Source organism: Lagenorhynchus albirostris, chromosome 16 (genome assembly GCF_949774975.1).
Source record: "Lagenorhynchus albirostris chromosome 16, mLagAlb1.1, whole genome shotgun sequence".
Lineage (NCBI taxonomy): Eukaryota > Metazoa > Chordata > Mammalia > Artiodactyla > Delphinidae > Lagenorhynchus > Lagenorhynchus albirostris.
In genome coordinates, this window is record NC_083110.1 from 934,190 (window position 1) to 951,933 (window position 17,744).

The 17,744-nt window shown below is 49.7% G+C and overlaps 2 pseudogenes; both read right to left on the reverse strand.

The window, feature by feature from the left end:
• Positions 1-14,397: 14,397 nt before the first annotated feature.
• LOC132507704 (5S ribosomal RNA) lies at positions 14,398-14,533 on the reverse strand (annotated as a pseudogene).
• Positions 14,534-16,541: 2,008 nt separating this feature from the next.
• LOC132507624 (5S ribosomal RNA) lies at positions 16,542-16,677 on the reverse strand (annotated as a pseudogene).
• Positions 16,678-17,744: the final 1,067 nt, after the last annotated feature.

The window sequence follows — 17,744 nt, forward strand, 5'->3', positions numbered from 1 at the left end:
GTGCCAAATCCTAACCATTAGACCACCAGGGATGGTTGAAAAGGCATTTACAAGGGCTTCCCTGGTGGTGCAGTGGTTAAGAATCTGCCTGCCAATTCAGGGGACACAGGTTTGAGCCCTGGTCCAGGAAGATCCCACATGCCATGGAGCAGCTAAGCCCGTGCACCACAACTACTGTGCCTGTGCTCTAGAGTCCACGAGCCACAACTACTGAAGCCTGCATGCCTAGAGCCCACGCTCTGCATCAAGAGAAGCCAACACAATGAGAAGACTGAGCACTGCAATGAAGAGTATCCCCCGTTCACCACAACTAGAGAAAGCCCTCGTGCAGCAACAAGGACCTAACTCAGCCAAAAATAAATAAATTAATTAATTTTAAAAAAAGAAAAGGCATTTACAGATTGAAAGACTTAACATTGTTAAACTGGCAAAATGGATAAGCTGATCAAAAATGCATACAGAAAGGCAAAGGGCCCAGAATGTTGAAAACAATCTTGAAAGTGAAGAACAAAGCTGTAAGGCTCACACTTCCCAATTTCAAAACTTATTACAGCGACTTCCCTTGTTGTCCAGTGACTAAGACTCTGCACTCCCAGTGCAGGGCGCCCAGGTTCGATCCCTGATCAGGGAACTAGATCCCACATGCCACAACTAAGAGTTTGTATGCTGCAACTAAAGATCCCGCATGCCACAACAAAGATCCTGCGTGCAGCAACTAATACCCAGTGCAGGCAAATAAATAAGTAGTAAAAAATAAATAAATAAAATAACTTATTACAAAGCAACATTAATCAAGTGTGGCACTGGCATAAGGGTAGACATATAGATCAATGGAATATAACTGAAAGTCCAGAAACAAACCCCTACATGTATGATCAAATGACTTTAAACAAAGATGCCAAGACATTCAATGGGGGAAAACAGTCTTTTCAACAAATGATGCTGGCACAAATGGGTATCCACATGAAAGGATTAAACTTTGACCTTACCTCACACCATACACAAAATTAACTTAAAATTGATCAAAAACATAAATATAATAAATAAAACTATAAAGCTCTTAGAATAAAACATTGGTGTAATCTTCATGATCTTAGATTAGGTAATGATTTCTTAGATAGTACACTAAAAGCATACACAACCAAAGAAAAATCTATAAATTGGACTTCATCAAAATTTTAAAAGTCTCTGTGTTGGTAGAACACTACCAAGTAAATGAAAAGAGAACATACAGAATGGAAACATACAGAATGGAAAAAAAATATTTGGAAATTACATGTGTGATAAGGGACTAGTGTCCAGAAAATATAAAAAACTCTTCAACTCAACAATAAAAAGACAACTAATTTAAAATAGGCAAAGGATCTGAATAGACATTTCTCCAAAGAAGATAAACAAATGGCCAATTTATATGAAAAGATGTTCAGCATCATTAATCATTAGGGAAATGCAAATCAAACAAAATGAGTTACCACTTCATACCAGAAGGATGGCTATAATAAGAAAAAATGGAAAATAAGAAATGTTCATGATAACGTGGAAAAATTGGAATCCTCCTACATTGCTGATAGGAATGTAAATTGGTGCAGCCATTTTAGAAAATAGTTTGACAGTTCCTCACAAAGTTAAATGTGGGATTTCCTTATAATGCTGCAATCCAACACCTAGTTATATATCCAAGAGAACTCAAAACAGATAAATAATTGAACATGAGTGTTTATAGCAGAACTATTCATAAGAGACATAAAGTGGAAATCTTCCACATGACCATCAGCTAAGGAATGAATAAACAAAATAAGGTATAGCCTAACAAAGAAATGTTATATGGAAATAAAAAGGAATGAAGTATTAATACATGCTACAATGTGGATAAACTTTGAAAATACGGTGCTAAGCAAAAGAAGCCAGACACAAAGGGCAACATATTGTATGATTCTATACATTTATATATCGATGTCCAGAATAGGCAAATCCACATAAATCTACTTTTTAAATAGATTAGTGGTTGCTAGGAACTGGGTGGGGGAGGATGGGGAATGAATGCTAACTGGTATAGGGTTTTATTTTGGAGTGATGAAAATGTTTTGGAATTAGATAATTGTGATGGTTACATAACCTTGTGAATATAGTAAAAATCATTGAACTGTACATTTTTAAATTGTGGATTTTATGGTATTTGAATTCTACCTCAATTTTTAAGAGTATATATTCTCTAATATAACATAGGGAGAAAACAGAAATATATTTAATTGATACAAAATAAGCAAGAAAGGAACAAAAAAGGAACACAGACTAGCAGAACAAATAATAAATACATAGTCGATACAGTAAATTATTAATAAATACTCAAATATTAATAAAGTATTGGCTTCCCTGGTGGTACAGTGGTGAAGAATTTGCCTGCCAATGCAGGGGACACAGGTTCAAGCCCTGGTCCAGGAAGATCCCACCTGCCGCGGAGCAAGTAATCCCGTGCACTACAACTACTGAGCCTGTGCTCTACAGCCCATGAGCTACAACTACTGAAGCCCAAGCGTCACAACTACTGAAGCCTGTGCAACTAGAGCCCATGCTCCACAACAAGAGAAGCCATTGTAATGAGAAGCCTTGCACCACAACAAAGAGTTATCCCCACTAACCACAACTAGAGAAAGTCTGCTTGCAGCAACAAAGACCCAATGCAGCCAAAATAAATAAATAAATGTATAAAAATATCATAAAGTATTAATAAACACATTAAATTAAAGTGAGCTATGGACTTCCCTGGTGGCGCAGTGGCTAAGAATCTGCCTGCCAATGCAGGGGACATGGGTTCAAGCCCTGGTCTGGGAAGATCCCACATGCCATGGAGAAACTACACCCGTGCACCACAACTACTGAGCCTGAGCTCTAGAGCTCGTGAGCCGCAACAACTGAAGCCTGCCCTCTAGAGCCCGTGATCCACAACAAGAGAAGCCACCGCAGTAAGAAGCCCACGCACCACAACGAAGAGTAGCCCCCCTCACCTTAGCTAGAGAAAGCCTGTGCACAGCAATGAAGACCCACTGCAGCCAAAAATAAATAAAAAAATAAATAAAATAAAGTGAACTAAATGCTTGTGAGAAAACAAAGATTTTCAGGCTCAGGCTGCATTAAAAACATAGACCTAGATATACATAATATGCTGTTTACAAAAAAACACCCTAAAACTGAAAAGTTGAAATTAAAAAGGTAGAAAATATATACTGTGCAAACACTAACTAAACAAAAACTAAGCCATATTAAAATATGTTTTCTTGTTTTGTTTTTTAAATTTTTAATTTTAAATATTGTTTTTACAGTAGGTCCTTGTTGGTTATTTAGTTTAAATATAGCAAAATATCTGTTAAAGCAAAAAGAATGCTAGAAAAAAAGAGTTACTTCATAATGACAGCAGACTGAACTCTAATGAAAGATAAAACAATTCCAGATTTACCTAGTTACTTATATTCAAAATATATAACGCAAAAATTGACAGCTCTACTAGAGAAAATAAACAAGTGCAAAAGCATAAAGAGATTTGGTACACTCAGCAATTGATGGAATCTGATCCTCTTACTCCTTCAATGAAGATGATGGATTTAACAATCGTGAGAGTAGTTTTGAGTTGCTTCATTTTTGCAAGTTCCGAGCGTGAGAAGCAGCTTCTAGGTTGGCTCCCAGTGATCCCCACCTCCTCTTCTTCACACACTTGTGTGACTCCCTCCCCTTTGGCGTGGGTTGGACCCAGTGACTTATTTCTAACAAATAGAACACAGCAAAAGTAGTGGATGGTACTTCTGAAATCAACCTATGAAACAGTGTGACATTCGCCTCACACACTTTGCTCTCTTTCTGTCCCTTCTTGCTCACTCAGGGGAAGCCAGGTGCCCTAAGGAGAGACCCGTGAGCCAAGAAACAGAAGGTGATTTCCCACCACAGCCAGTGAGGAGCTAGGCCCTCAGTCTAACAGCCTGAGAGGACCTAGGTCTTGCTGGTGGCCCCATGAATGAGCTTAAAGGAAACCCTATCCCCAGGTAAGCCGCTAGATACTGCAGCCTGTGAGTGATCCCTAGCCAAAAGGCCCAGCTAAGCCACACCTAGATTTCTGTCCCAAGAAAATGTGTTAGATAATAAATGCTCATTTTTTTTCTTTTTATATAAATTTATTTATTTTTGTCTGCGTTGGGTCTTTGTTGCTGTGTGTGGGCTTTCTCTAGTTGTGGTGAGTGGGGGCTACTCTTCATTGCAGTGCACAGGATTCTCATTGTGGTGGCTTCTCTTGTTGCAGAGCACAGGCTCTAGGCTCGCAGGCTTCAGTAGCTGTGGCTCCTGGGTTCTAGAGCACAGGCTCAGTAGTGTGGCCCACAGGCTCAGTTGCTCTGAGGCATGTGGAATCTTCCCATCCCAGGGCTTGAACCCGTGTCCCCTTCATTGGCAGGCAGATTCTTAACCACTGCACCACCAGAGAAGCCCAATGCTCGTATTTTAAACCACTCAATTTTGGGGTAATTTGTTATGCAACAGTAGCTAATTCATACACCTAGGATGGTCAGTTCACTATGGTATTTGATAAATGATAGATAAGATGGATGGATGGATGGATAGACAGACAGAGAGATAGGTATATATATGGAGAGAGATAGCCTCTCAGTGAAATTTTTCATCTTAGCATCCTCTTACATGCTGGCAAAATAGTTTGAGCACTGCATTTAAATGCAACTTTATGGAGCATTGAATAGATATATAACTTTGTAATGGGAAAGAACAAATCTGACTCCATATTAGATCTGTTCCTTTTCCTGTGCTTAGTCATGCTGGCTCTGCACCTTTTATAAAAGAATGTTGCCTATAGCCTGAAATACATAGGATAGCCCATTCTCAAGACTCTGACCTTTAAGGGCATTAACTCCTTTCCATTCATATAGAGATAAAAAGTTGCAGAACAGAGAATAACATTTGTCTTGTTAGAGGTTTACAGGAATATTGTGACCTGACCCACGTGGACAGCCGCAAGAACAAAGGATTACAACACCAAGAAATCTACAACAACCAACCACACCCCTCCCTCACCTTGCCTTTAAATGTGTTTTGCTGAAACCCTTCAAGGAGTTTGGGGTTTGGGGGACATAAGCCACCAGCTCCTTTCTTGGCCCTGCAATAAACCTTTCTCTGCTCCAAACTCCAAAACCTTTCACTTCACAGAGCGTCACGCACATGGTTGTTCAGTAACAACTTTATGTCTACACGATAGAATTCTGTGTAACTCTTTAAAAAATGCAGGGAGTTCCCTGGTTGACTAGTGGTTAGGACTCCATGCTTTCACTGCTGTAACCCTGGTTCAATCCCTGGTCGGGGAACTGAGATCCTGCAAGCCATGTGGTGCAGCCCAAGGGGCGGAAAAAAAAGATGCAATAATGATGATGATCCTGATGATCATTATAATGATGAACATTTATTCTCTCCTAAGTAAGAATCATTATTATCAGCTCCATTTTTCAGATGAGTAAACCAAGATTTTAAGAGGTGATATAGGGCTTCCCTGGTGCAGTGGTTGAGAGTCTACCTGCCGATTCAGGGGACAAGGCTTTGTGCCCCAATCTGGGAAGATCCCACATGCCGCGGAGCGGCTGGGCCTGTGAGCCATAGCCACTGAGCCTGCGCGTCCGGAGCCTGTGCTCTGCAACGGGAGAGGCCACACAGTGAGAGGCCCGCGTAGCAAAAACAAAAAAACAAAAAAACAGGTGATATAATCTTTCTAAGGTTACTCTTTAGTAAGTGTTGGAACAGGGATTTGAAAGCAACCAAATCACACCCAATAATGTCATTGTCTCCTGCATCATCCTTTGGGGATTTTAGGTTTATAACACAAGGAAGGGGGAAAGAGCTGTGAGTTTGGAGCTTTGTCACTCTCCAAAATTATTAATAAATACTCAAGTATTAATAAAGTAGTAATTAATTAGCAACTCAGAACTATACTTGATTTTGTGCAGAAGTATAAATAAATGTGAATGTATAGATTTCTAGGCAGTGACGTCTGCTCATAAAAACGGAAGTCACTCCTCCTTTCTCCCCACCTCCCTTGGTAAACAACTGATTAGATAGACATAAAGGAAAAAAAGTGTTGAGCACTCTAGGCCAAGGGACTCAGAGGGCTATCCAAATATATATCCACAAATAAACAAATAAGGCCTTGGTAAGGGCTGTGGATCCAAGGAGTCAGAGAACTTTCCCTCACTGGAGAGTTCTGACCTGGGCAGATACTCACAGACAAGAAATATTGTACAAGCCCAGCCTGCCTGGAGAGAGAGTCCAGCAGGCCACTGGCGTGGGACAGACAGATGGGGACATCAGGAGTGGGAGGACTATGCCAGAATGTCCCCATCCCAGGACAGTGCTGCCTGGGTGGCAGGAGCTGTGACCTCTCCCAACGAGAATGTGGAAAGTGGTAACCGCACAGCTACCCAGCTGTACAGGTCACGGTTGGAGAAACCTGCTTGTCTCCAGCAGCACCCAGGTCTCCGAGGAGGGACCTCCATGACTGGGCGGTGAAAAGAGCAAGGAAAGAAAGCAGATAGGAATGCTAGAACATTATAGGAGCAGGTTCCTGCTGTCTGCTTCAGAAGTCAGCATGGGGTCTGCCCACTAGGCTTGGATTACCCCACAACAGAGTCTCCCACCCGGGCTGCAGACATCCCCAAAGTCTCACTGCTAACCCCACGCCTCCGCCGACTCTGATGCCAGCTTGTGTGTGCACACCTAGTGCCTCCGTAGAGACGCATCCAGGAGACGGGGAGCTTGCTCAGAAAACAGGCTGCAATCAGTGGGCAAGGGAGAAACCACAAACTTGACTTACAGTGCCACCTTCTGGAATACAAAATAAATGTTTCTAATAGCCCACTTGGTCCATTGTAAGAACCAAAGTAAACATAAATCCTTACCTAAGAAGGGTGTCTGCTACTTCAAATGTGATAGCACAGTTGCATATATTTAAACACTGCGAAAACCCAGGGAAATATGTTATCGCAAAGAGAAAATTCTCCAGCAACTGAACACAAAGGCATGGAATATTATGATCTAACTGATAAAGAATTCAAAATACCTATTAAGAAGAAATTCAACAAGCTACAAGAAAACTCAAAAAGGCAATTCAGTAAACCCAGTAATAAATATAAATGTAAGGAAAAGAAGGATTTCCTTACCAAAGATTTTGAAATTATAAAAATATTGTGGACTGAAAGACTCAATGAATGAATGAGATGAAGAATGCAATGGACAGCATGGGTGGCAAGGCAGACCAGGTGGAAGAATGGGTGACCTGGAGGATACAACCGTAGGAAGAATACAGTTAGAAGAGGAGTGGAACTAAGATTTCCTAAGAGTGAAGAAAGCCTGAGAGAGCCATTGGTTTCCTTCAGAAAGGCAAATATCCAACTAACTGGGATTCCAGAAGAAGAGATGAAGAAGGGGGCAGATAGTTTCTTTAAAGAAATAGTAGCTGAGGGAATTCCCTGGCAGTCCAGTGGTTAGGGCTCGGTGCTTTCACTGCCATGGTCCCGGGTTTCATCCTTAGTCAAGGAACTAAGATTCCACAAGCCACATGGCATGGCCAAAAAAAGTAGCTGAAAACATTACAAACCTATAAATAGATACTCTTTTTCAGATAGTTTTCCATTATAGGTTATTCTATGTTGAGCATATTTTTGTGTGCCTATTGGCCATATGTATGTCTTCTTTGGAGAATTGTCTATTTATGTCTTCTGCCCATGTTTCAATTGGGTTATTTGTTTTTTGTTATTGAATTGCAGGAGCTATTTGTATATTTTGGAAATTAATCCATTGTCGGTTGCATCATTTGCAAACGTTTTCTCCCAGTCCGTATATTGTCTTTTCTTTTTGTTAATGGTTTCCTTTGGTGTGAAAAAGCTTTTAAGTTTGATTGCCCATTTGTTTATTTTTGCTTTAATTTCTATTGCCTTGGTAGACTGGTCTAAGAAAACACTGCTACAATTTATTTCAGAGAATGTTTTGCCTATGTTCCCTTCTAAGAGTTTTATGGTATCATGACTTATACTTAAGTCTTTAAGCCATTTTGAGTTTATTTATGTGTATGGTGTGAGGGAGTGTTCTAACTTCATTGATTTGCATGTGGCTGTCCAGCTTTCCCAACTCCAATTGCTGAAGAGATTTTCTTTTCTCCATTTTACATTCTTGTCTCCTCTGTCAAAGATTAATTGACTGTAGGAGTGTGGGTTTATTTCTGGGCTCTCTATTCTGTTCCATTGAGCTATATGTCTGTTTTTGTGCCAATGCCATGCCATTTTGATTAATGTAGCTTTGTAGTATAGTCTGAAGTCTGGGAAGTTTATGCCTCCAACTTTGTTCTTTTTCCTTAGGATTGTTTTGGCAATTCTGGGTTAAAATGGACTATTTTATCTATTAGATGTTTTATATAATTCACAAAATAACCACAAAGCAAAAAACTAGAGTAGATCCACAAAAGGCAAAGAAAGGGGAAACAGAGCGTACCACCAGGGAAATTAAGCAATTTATGAAGTAGGCTGAGAAAGACAGGGAAAGAAACTATGCAAATACAAAACAACAAGAAAGCAAGTCATAAACTGGCATTAGTAAATCCCTACATATCAATAATTACTCTAAATGTAACTGGATTGATTTCACCATTAAAAGTCCCAGAGTGGCTGAATGAATTTAAAATAATGACACCCAACTGTAAGAAAGACCCATTTCAGATTTAAGGACAAACATAGAATCAAAGTGAAAGGACAGAAAATTATATTCCATGAACCTGGAAACCAATACAAAGTGGGAAAAACTACACTTATATCTGACAAAATAGACTTTAAGCCAAAAATACTAACAAGTGACAAAGAAGGTGATTATAAAATGATAAAGTGGGCTTCCCTGGTGGCCCAGTGGTTGAGAATCCACCTGCCAATGCAGGGGACGTGGACTCGACCCCTGGTCTGGGAAGATCCCACATGCAGTGGGTCAACGAAGCCCCTGTGCCAAAATTACTGAGCCTTCACTCTAGAGCCCATGAGGCACAACTACTGAGCCCATGTGCCACAACTACTGAAGCCCACACACCTAGAGCCTGTGATCCGCAACAAGAGAAGCCACCTTAATGAGAGGCCTGCACACTGCAACGAAGAGTAGCTCCTGCTCACTGCAACGGAAAAGAAAGCCTGAGCACAGCAACTAAGACCTAATGAAGCCAAAAATAAATAAATTTATTAAAAAAATAAAATGATAAAGTACTCAATCCATCAAAAAGATATAATAATAAACACATACACACCCAACGCTGGAACACCTAAATACATGAAGTAAATACTAACAGATATGAAGGGAGACATAGAAAGATTAATAATAGGGTATTTCAGCATCTCACTTTCAACAATTGATAGATCATTCAGACCAAAAATCAGCAAGAAATGATGAACTTAAACCATACATTAGACCAAATGGATGTACGAGGCACCTATAGGACATTCCATCCAACAGCAGCAGAATATACATTCTTCTTAAGTGCACACTGCACATTTCTAAGGATTGATTATATGATAGGACATAAAACAACTCTTAGCAAGTTTAGGAAGATTGAAATCATACCAGGTATCCTTTCGAACCACAATAATTTAAACTAGAATCAACAACAAGGAGGAAAGCTGGAAAATCCACAAATAAAGGAAACTAAACAAAACATTCATGAAAAAATCAATGGGTCAAAGAAGAAATCAAAGAAAGTCTCAAAACAAATGAAAAGAGGAACACAACTTACCAACACCCCTAGCAGTCCACAGAGGGAGGTTTATAGAGAAATATTCACAGATTAACATTAGAAAAGCCTAAAATACACAACCTGGGGCTTCCCTGGTGGCACAATGGTTAAGAATCTGCCTGCCAATGCAGGGAACACCGGTGCGATCCCTGGTCTGGGAAGATTCCCACATGCTGCTGAGAAACTAAGCCCGTGTGCCACAACTACTGAGCCTGCGCTCCACTCTAGAGCCCGCGAGCCACAGCTACGGAGCCCATGTGCCACAACTACTGAAGTCCACATGCCTAGAGCCCGTGCTCTGCAACAAGAGAAGCCACCGCAATGAGAAGCCCACACATCGCAACGAAGAGTAGCCCCCACTCACCGCCACTACAGAAAGCCTGAACACAGCAATGAATACTCAATGCTGCCAAAAATAAATAAATAAAATAAATAAATTTATTAAAAATAAATAAATAAAAGAAAATACACAACCTAACTTTACACCTCAAGGAACTAGAAAAAGTAGAACAAAGTAAACCCAAATTTAGCAGAAGAAAGGAAATAAAGCCCAGAGTGGAAATAATGAAAATAGAGAGCAGAAAACAATAGGAGGGATCTTTTATAAAAAATAAACAAAATTGAGAAAGCTTTAGCTACATTAACTAAGAAGAAAGAGAAAAGACAAAGTTAGAAATGAAAGAGGAGACATTAAACTGTTAATCCAGAAATACATAAGATCATGAGAAACTACTAATGAAAATCTTTATGCCAACAAAAAATGACCTACAAGAAATAGGTAATTACCTAGAATCATACAACCTACCAAGACTGACTGAACCAGGAAAAAAAATAGCAAGTCTGACAGACAAATAATGAGGAAGGTGATTGAATCAGTAATCTAAAACTTCTCAACACAGAAAACCTCAGGACCAGATGGCTTCACTGGTGAATTCTATCAAATGTCTAAGGAAAAATTAACACCAATCCTTCTTAAAGTCTTCCAAAATTTGAAGAGGAGGAAACATGTCCAAACTTTTTCTATGATGCAAACATTGCTCTGATACCAAAGCCAGATAAGGACAGCACGAGAAAAGAAAACTATAGGGACTTCCCCTGTGGCACAGTGGTTAAGACTCCACACTGCCAATGCAGGGGGCCCAGGTTCGGGATCCCTGGTCAGGGAACTAGATCCCACATGCATGCCGCAACTAAAGAGTTTGCATGCCACAACTAAAGAGTTCACATGCCACAACTAAGTAGCCAGCAAGCCACAGCTAAGACCTGGCACAACCAAATTAATTAATTAATTTTAAAGAAAACAACTATAGACCAATATCCCTGATAAACGTAGATAGAAAAACTCTCAACAAAATACTCGCAAACCAAATCCAAGAACACATGAAAAGGATCATACACGATAACCAAGTGGGATTTATCCCTGGGATGCAAGGAGTGTTTGATGTATGCAAATCAAAATGTGATACCCCACATTAATAAAGTGAAAAACATGGGCTTACCTGGGGGCGCAGTTGTTGAGAGTCCACATGCTGATGCAGGGGACATGGGTTCATGCCCCGGTCTGGGAAGATCCCACACGCCGTGGAGCGGCTAGGCCCATGAGCCATGGCCGCTGAGACTGCGTGTCGGGAGCCTGTGCTCCGCAACGGGAGAGCCCACAACAGTGAGAGGTCCACGTACAGCAAAAAACAAAAAAAAAGAAAAAGAAAGATTATACGATCATTTCAATAGACGCAGTAAAAGCTTTTAATAAAATACAACATCGCTTCATGATAAAAACCCTCAACAGACTGGGGATAGAAAGAACACACCTCAACATATTAAGGACATATACAACAAACACAGAGCTAACATCATACTCGATGGAGAAAAATTGAAAGCTTTTCCTCTAAGATCAGGAACAAGATAAGAGTGCTGACTCTCTCTACTCTTATTCAACATAATTCTGGAAGTCCTAACTACAGAAATCACCCAAGACAAAGAAATAAAAGACATATAAATTGGAAAGAACAAGTAAATTTTTGCTATTTGGCTGATGCTTTGACCCTATATATTAAATATTCAAACACAACTAAAAATCTGTTGGATGTAATCAATGAATTCAATAAATTTGCAGGATATAAAATCAATGCACAGAAATCACTTGCTTTTCTATGAACTAACAATGAAGCATCTGAAAAAGAATTAAAGAAAACTCACAGAAAGATTCACAATAGCATCAAAGACAACAGAATACCTAGGAATAAATTTAACCATGAAAGTGAAAGATCTGTACAACCCAAACTACAAGAATATCTGGAAAGAAATCAAAGAAGACACAAATAAATGGAAAGACATCCATTTATTGGATGGGGACGGAGACAGCCCCAGCAGGACCCGGAGGGGGCGGAGACAGCCGCCACCACTGGGGGCGACAAAAGGAGAAGGCGGAGCGGGAGACAAAAAGCCTACAGCACACGGTATTACCAGGAGCTCTCCCATCCAGGAGGTCTACCCATCCAAGTACTAACAAGGCCCGACCCTGCTTAACTACCGAGATTCACACGAGATCAGGCCCGTCTAGGCTGGTTTGGCAGTAGATATTGGTGGGTCGCGGGCTGCCTCTTGAGGCGCAGCTTAGCAGGCGCTTGGGGCTTACGCCGGCCCAGCGGCCCACCCGCCCCAGCAGGGCCCCACCGCCCGCCTAGGCAGGGGAACGGAGGTCTCGGGGTCCGTGGGGTGGCGGAGGAGTTGACGACCTCCCAGCCCAGGGCGGGTGGGACACAGCAAGCTTTTCGGCGCTTCGTGTCCCGCCCCAGATCCCACAGGCCGCTCACAGGGACGTAGCCAGCAGGCTTCAGGGCCCGGGGCTGGCGGTCCCTCGGGCATCCCACCTGCCCGCCAACACTGTGGTAGGCGTAGCCCAGAGGCAGACCGGCCCGGCCCTCCTGTCCGACAGCAGCTGGCCCGAAGCCACTGGGAGCCACCATTGAGTTGGCACGGCCCCTTAGACGCAGCAACGCCACCCTTGCCCTGACGCCACCGTCCGAGCTCAGGACCCCTCCCCAGGTGGCCGGCAGGCCCGGGGAAGGGGCCAGGGCCCTCGATCCCGCTCCCGCCCACGGCCGCGGCGAAACGGCGGAGGGGGTGCTTTTTCCGGATGGAGCTGTGGAGAGACACCCCGGAAGACAGGTGGCGGCGCCGGGGCTGGGCTCCAGTGGCTGCGGCCAGGTGCAGCTCGCGGGGCTCGCGGGCCGAACGGACGGCACCCGGGTCCGCGGCCATGTCTGGGTGGCGTCAGGACGCCCCCGGAGCGTCTGGTGTGCCGCTGCCTTCCAGGGACGCCTTCTGGCCGCTTGACCGCTCAGGCAGGCGGGGAGCGCCCCGTCACACGCTTGCTGTGGTGGGAGGGGCCTGAGGAGGTGGGGCCTGCAGCGGTACCTGGTACCCGGCGGGGGCGGAGACGGCCGCCGCCGCAGCCGCCGCAGGCGACGAAAGGAGAAAGCGGAGCGGGAGGCAAAAAGCCTACAGCACCCGGTATTCCCAGGAGCTCTCAAATCCAGGAGGTCTCCCATCCAAGTTCTAACCAGGCCCGACCCTGCTTAGCTTCCGAGATCCAGACTTGATCGGGCCCATCTAGGCTGGTTTGGCAGTAGGTGTCAGTGGGTCGCGGGCTGCCTCTTGAGGCGCAGCTTAGCAGGCCCTTGGGCCTTACCGCCAGCCCAGCGGCCCGCCCGCCCTGGCGGGGCCCCGCCGCCCACCTAGGCAGAGGAACGGAGGTCTCGGGGACCGGGTGGTGGCGCAGGTGTTGGCGACCACCCAGCCCAGGGCGGGCGGGACCCAGCAAACTTTTCGGCGCTTGGCCTCCCACCCCAGATCCCGCAGGTCGCTCACAGGGATGTGGCCCCGGAGGCTTCAGGGCCCGGGGCCTGCGGTACCTTGGGCATCCCACCTTCCGGCCCACGCTGCGCTAGGCGCAGCCCGGCCGCAGACCGGGCCGGCCCTCCTGCCCGACAGCAGCTGGCCCGAAGCCAGTGGGAGCCACCATTGAGTTGGCAAAGCCCCTTACACCCAGCAACGCCACCCTTGCCCCCACACCACCGTCCGAGCTCAGGACCCCGCCCCAGGTGGCCGGCAGGCCCGCGGAAGCGGCCTGGGCCCTCTATCCCTCTCCGGCACCCGGCCGCGGCGAAAGGGTGGAGGGGGGGCTTTTTCCGGATGGAGCTGTGGAGAGACACCCCCCGGCAGACAGGTGGCGGCGCCGGGGCTGGGCTCCAGTGGGGGCCGCCAGGTGCAGGTCGAGGGGCTCGCGGGCCGCGTGGACGGTACCCGGATCCGCGGCCATGTCTGTCTCGCGTCAGGGCACCAACGGAGCGTCTGGTGTGCCGCTGCCTTCCAGGGACGCCTTCTGGCCGCCTGGCCGCTCAGGCAGGCGGGGAGCGCCCCATCAGACGCTTGCTGTGGTGGGAGGGTCCTGAGGAGGTGGGGCCTGCAGCGGTACCCGGCGGGGGTGGAGACGGCCGCCGCCACCACCGCCGCCACCGCCGCCGCCGCCGCCGCCACCGCCACGACCGCCGCGGTCGACGAAAGGAGAAGGTGTGTAGCGGGAGGCAAAAAGCCTACAGCACCTGGCGTTCCCAGGAGCTCTCCCGTCTGGGAGGTCTCCCATCCAACTACTAACCAGGCCCAACCCTGCTTAGCTTCCGAGATCGAGTCGAGATCGGGCCCGTCTAGGGTGGTTTGGCCGTAGACACTGGGGGGGTCGCGGGCTGCCTCTTGAGGCGCAGCTTAGCAGGCGCTTGGGCTTACCCCGCGCCAGCGGCCCACCCGCCCCGGCAGGGCCCCACCGCCCGCCTAGGCAGGGGAACGGAGGTCTCGGGGACGGGGGGGTGGTGGAAGAGTTGGCGACCTCCTAGCCCAGGGCGGGTGGGACACAGCAAGCTTTTCGGCGCTTCGTGCCCCGCCGCAGATCCCACAGGACGCTCACAGGGACGTAGCCCCGGAGGCTTCAGGGCCCGGGGCCGGCGGTCCCTCGGGCATCCCACCTGCCCGCCCACGCTGTGGTAGGCGTAGCCCAGAGGCAGACCGGCCCGGCCCTCCTGTCCGACAGCAGCTGGCCCGAAGCCACTGGGAGCCACCATTGAGTTGGCACGGCCCCTTAGACACAGCAACGCCACCCTTGCCCCGTCGCCACCGTCCGAGCTCAGGACCCCGCCCCAGGTGGCCGGCAGGCCCGGGGAAGCGGCCCGGGCCCTCGATCCCGCTCCCGCCCACGGCCGCGGCGAAACGGCGGAGGGGGTGCTTTTTCCGGATGGAGCTGTGGAGAGACACCCCGGAAGACAGGTGGCGGCGCCGGGGCTGGGCTCCAGTGGCTGCGGCCAGGTGCAGCTCGCGGGGCTCGCGGGCCGAACGGACGGCACCCGGGTCCGCGGCCATGTCTGGGTGGCGTCAGGCCGCCCCCGGAGCGTCTGGTGTGCCGCTGCCTTCCAGGGACGCCTTCTGGCCGCCTGGCCGGTCAGGCAGGTGGGGAGAACCCCATCAGACGCTTGCTGTGGTGGCAGGGGCCTGAGGAGGTGGGGCCTGCAGCCGTACCTGGTACCCGGCGGGGGCGGAGACGGCCGCAGCCGCCGCAGGCGACAAAAGGAGAAAGCGGAGCGGGAGGCAAAAAGCCTACAGCACCCGGTATTCCCAGGAGCTCTCCAATCCAGGAGGTCTCCCATCCAAGTTCTAACCAGGCCCGACCCTGCTTAGCTTCCGAGATCCACACTTGATCGGGCCCGTCTAGGCTGGTTTGGCAGTAGGTGTCGGTGCGTCGCGGGCTGCCTCTCGAGGCGCAGCTTAGCAGGCCCTTGGGCCTTACCGGCAGCCCAGCGGCCCGCCCGCCCTGGCGGGGCCCCGCCGCCCGCCTAGGCAGAGGAACGGAGGTCTCGGGGACCGGGTGGTGGTGCAGGTGTTGGCCACCACCCAGCCCAGGGCGGGCGGGACCCAGCAAACTTTTCGGCGCTTGGCCTCCCACCCCAGATCCCGCAGGTCGCTCACAGGGATGTGGCCCCGGAGGCTTCAGGGCCCGGGGCCTGCGGTCCCTTGGGCATCCCACCTGCCGGCCCACGCTGCACTAGGCGCAGCCCGGCCGCAGACCGGGCCGGCCCTCCTGCCCGACAGCAGCTGGCCCGAAGCCAGTGGGAGCCACCATTGAGTTGGCAAAGCCCCTTAGACCCAGCAACGCCACCCTTGCCCCCACACCACCGTCCGAGCTCAGGACCCCGCCCCAGGTGGCCGGCAGGCCCGCGGAAGCGGCCTGGGCCCTCTATCCCTCTCCGGCACCCGGCCGTGGCGAAACGGTGGAGGGGGGCTTTTTCCGGATGGAGCTGTGGAGAGACACCCCCCGGCAGACAGGTGGCGGCGCCGGGGCTGGGCTCCAGTGGGGGCCGCCAGGTGCAGGTCGAGGGGCTCGCGGGCCGCGTGGACGGCACCCGGGTCCGCGGCCATGTCTGTTTCGCGTCAGGGCACCAACGGAGCGTCTGGTGTGCCGCTGCCTTCCAGGGACGCCTTCTGGCCGCCTGGCCGCTCAGGCAGGCGGGGAGCGCCCCATCAGACGCTTGCTGTGGTGGGAGGGTCCTGAGGAGGTGGGGCCTGCAGCGGTACCCGGCGGGGGTGGAGACGGCCGCCGCCACCGCCGCCGCCACCGCCGCCGCCACCGCCGCCACCGGCACGACCGCCGCGGTCGACGAAAGGAGAAGGTGTGTAGCGGGAGGCAAAAAGCCTACAGCACCTGGCGTTCCCAGGAGCTCTCCCGTCTGGGAGGTCTCCCATCCAACTACTAACCAGGCCCAACCCTGCTTAGCTTCCGAGATCGAGTCGAGATCGGGCCCGTCTAGGGTGGTTTGGCCGTAGACACTGGGGGGGTCGCGGGCTGCCTCTTGAGGCGCAGCTTAGCAGGCGCTTGGGCTTACCCCGCGCCAGCGGCCCACCCGCCCCGGCAGGGCCCCACCGCCCGCCTAGGCAGGGGAACGGAGGTCTCGGGGACGGGGGGGTGGTGGAGGAGTTGGCGACCTCCTAGCCCAGGGCGGGTGGGACACAGCAAGCTTTTCGGCGCTTCGTGCCCCGCCGCAGATCCCACAGGCCGCTCACAGGGACGTAGCCCCGGAGACTTCAGGGCCCGGGGCCGGCGGTCCCTCGGGCATCCCACCTGCCCGCCCACGCTGTGGTAGGCGTAGCCCAGAGGCAGACCGGCCCGGCCCTCCTGTCCGACAGCAGCTGGCCCGAAGCCACTGGGAGCCACCATTGAGTTGGCATGGCCCCTTAGACACAGCAACGCCACCCTTGCCCCGTCGCCACCGTCCGAGCTCAGGACCCCGCCCCAGGTGGCCGGCAGGCCCGGGGAAGCGGCCCGGGCCCTCGATCCCGCTCCCGCCCACGGCCGCGGCGAAACGGCGGAGGGGGTGCTTTTTCCGGATGGAGCTGTGGAGAGACACCCCGGAAGACAGGTGGAGGCGCCGGGGCTGGGCTCCAGTGGCTGCGGCCAGGTGCAGCTCGCGGGGCTCGCGGGCCTAACGGACGGCACCCGGGTCCGCGGCCATGTCTGGGTGGCGTCAGGCCGCCCCCGGAGCGTCTGCTGTGCCGCTGCCTTCCAGGGACGCCTTTTGGCCGCCTGGCCGGTCAGGCAGGTGGGGAGTGCCCCATCAGACGCTTGCTGTGGTGGCAGGGGCCTGAGGAGGTGGGGCCTGCAGCGGTACCTGGTACCCGGCGGGGGCGGAGACGGCCGCTGCCGCAGCCGCCGCAGGCGACAGAAGGACAAAGCGGAGCGGGAGGCAAAAAGCCTACAGCACCCGGTATTCCCAGGAGCTCTCCAATCCAGGAGATCTCCCATCCAAGTTCTAACCAGGCCCGACCCTGCTTAGCTTCCGAGATCCAGACTTGATCGGGCCCGTCTAGGCTGGTTTGGCAGTAGGTGTCGGTGGGT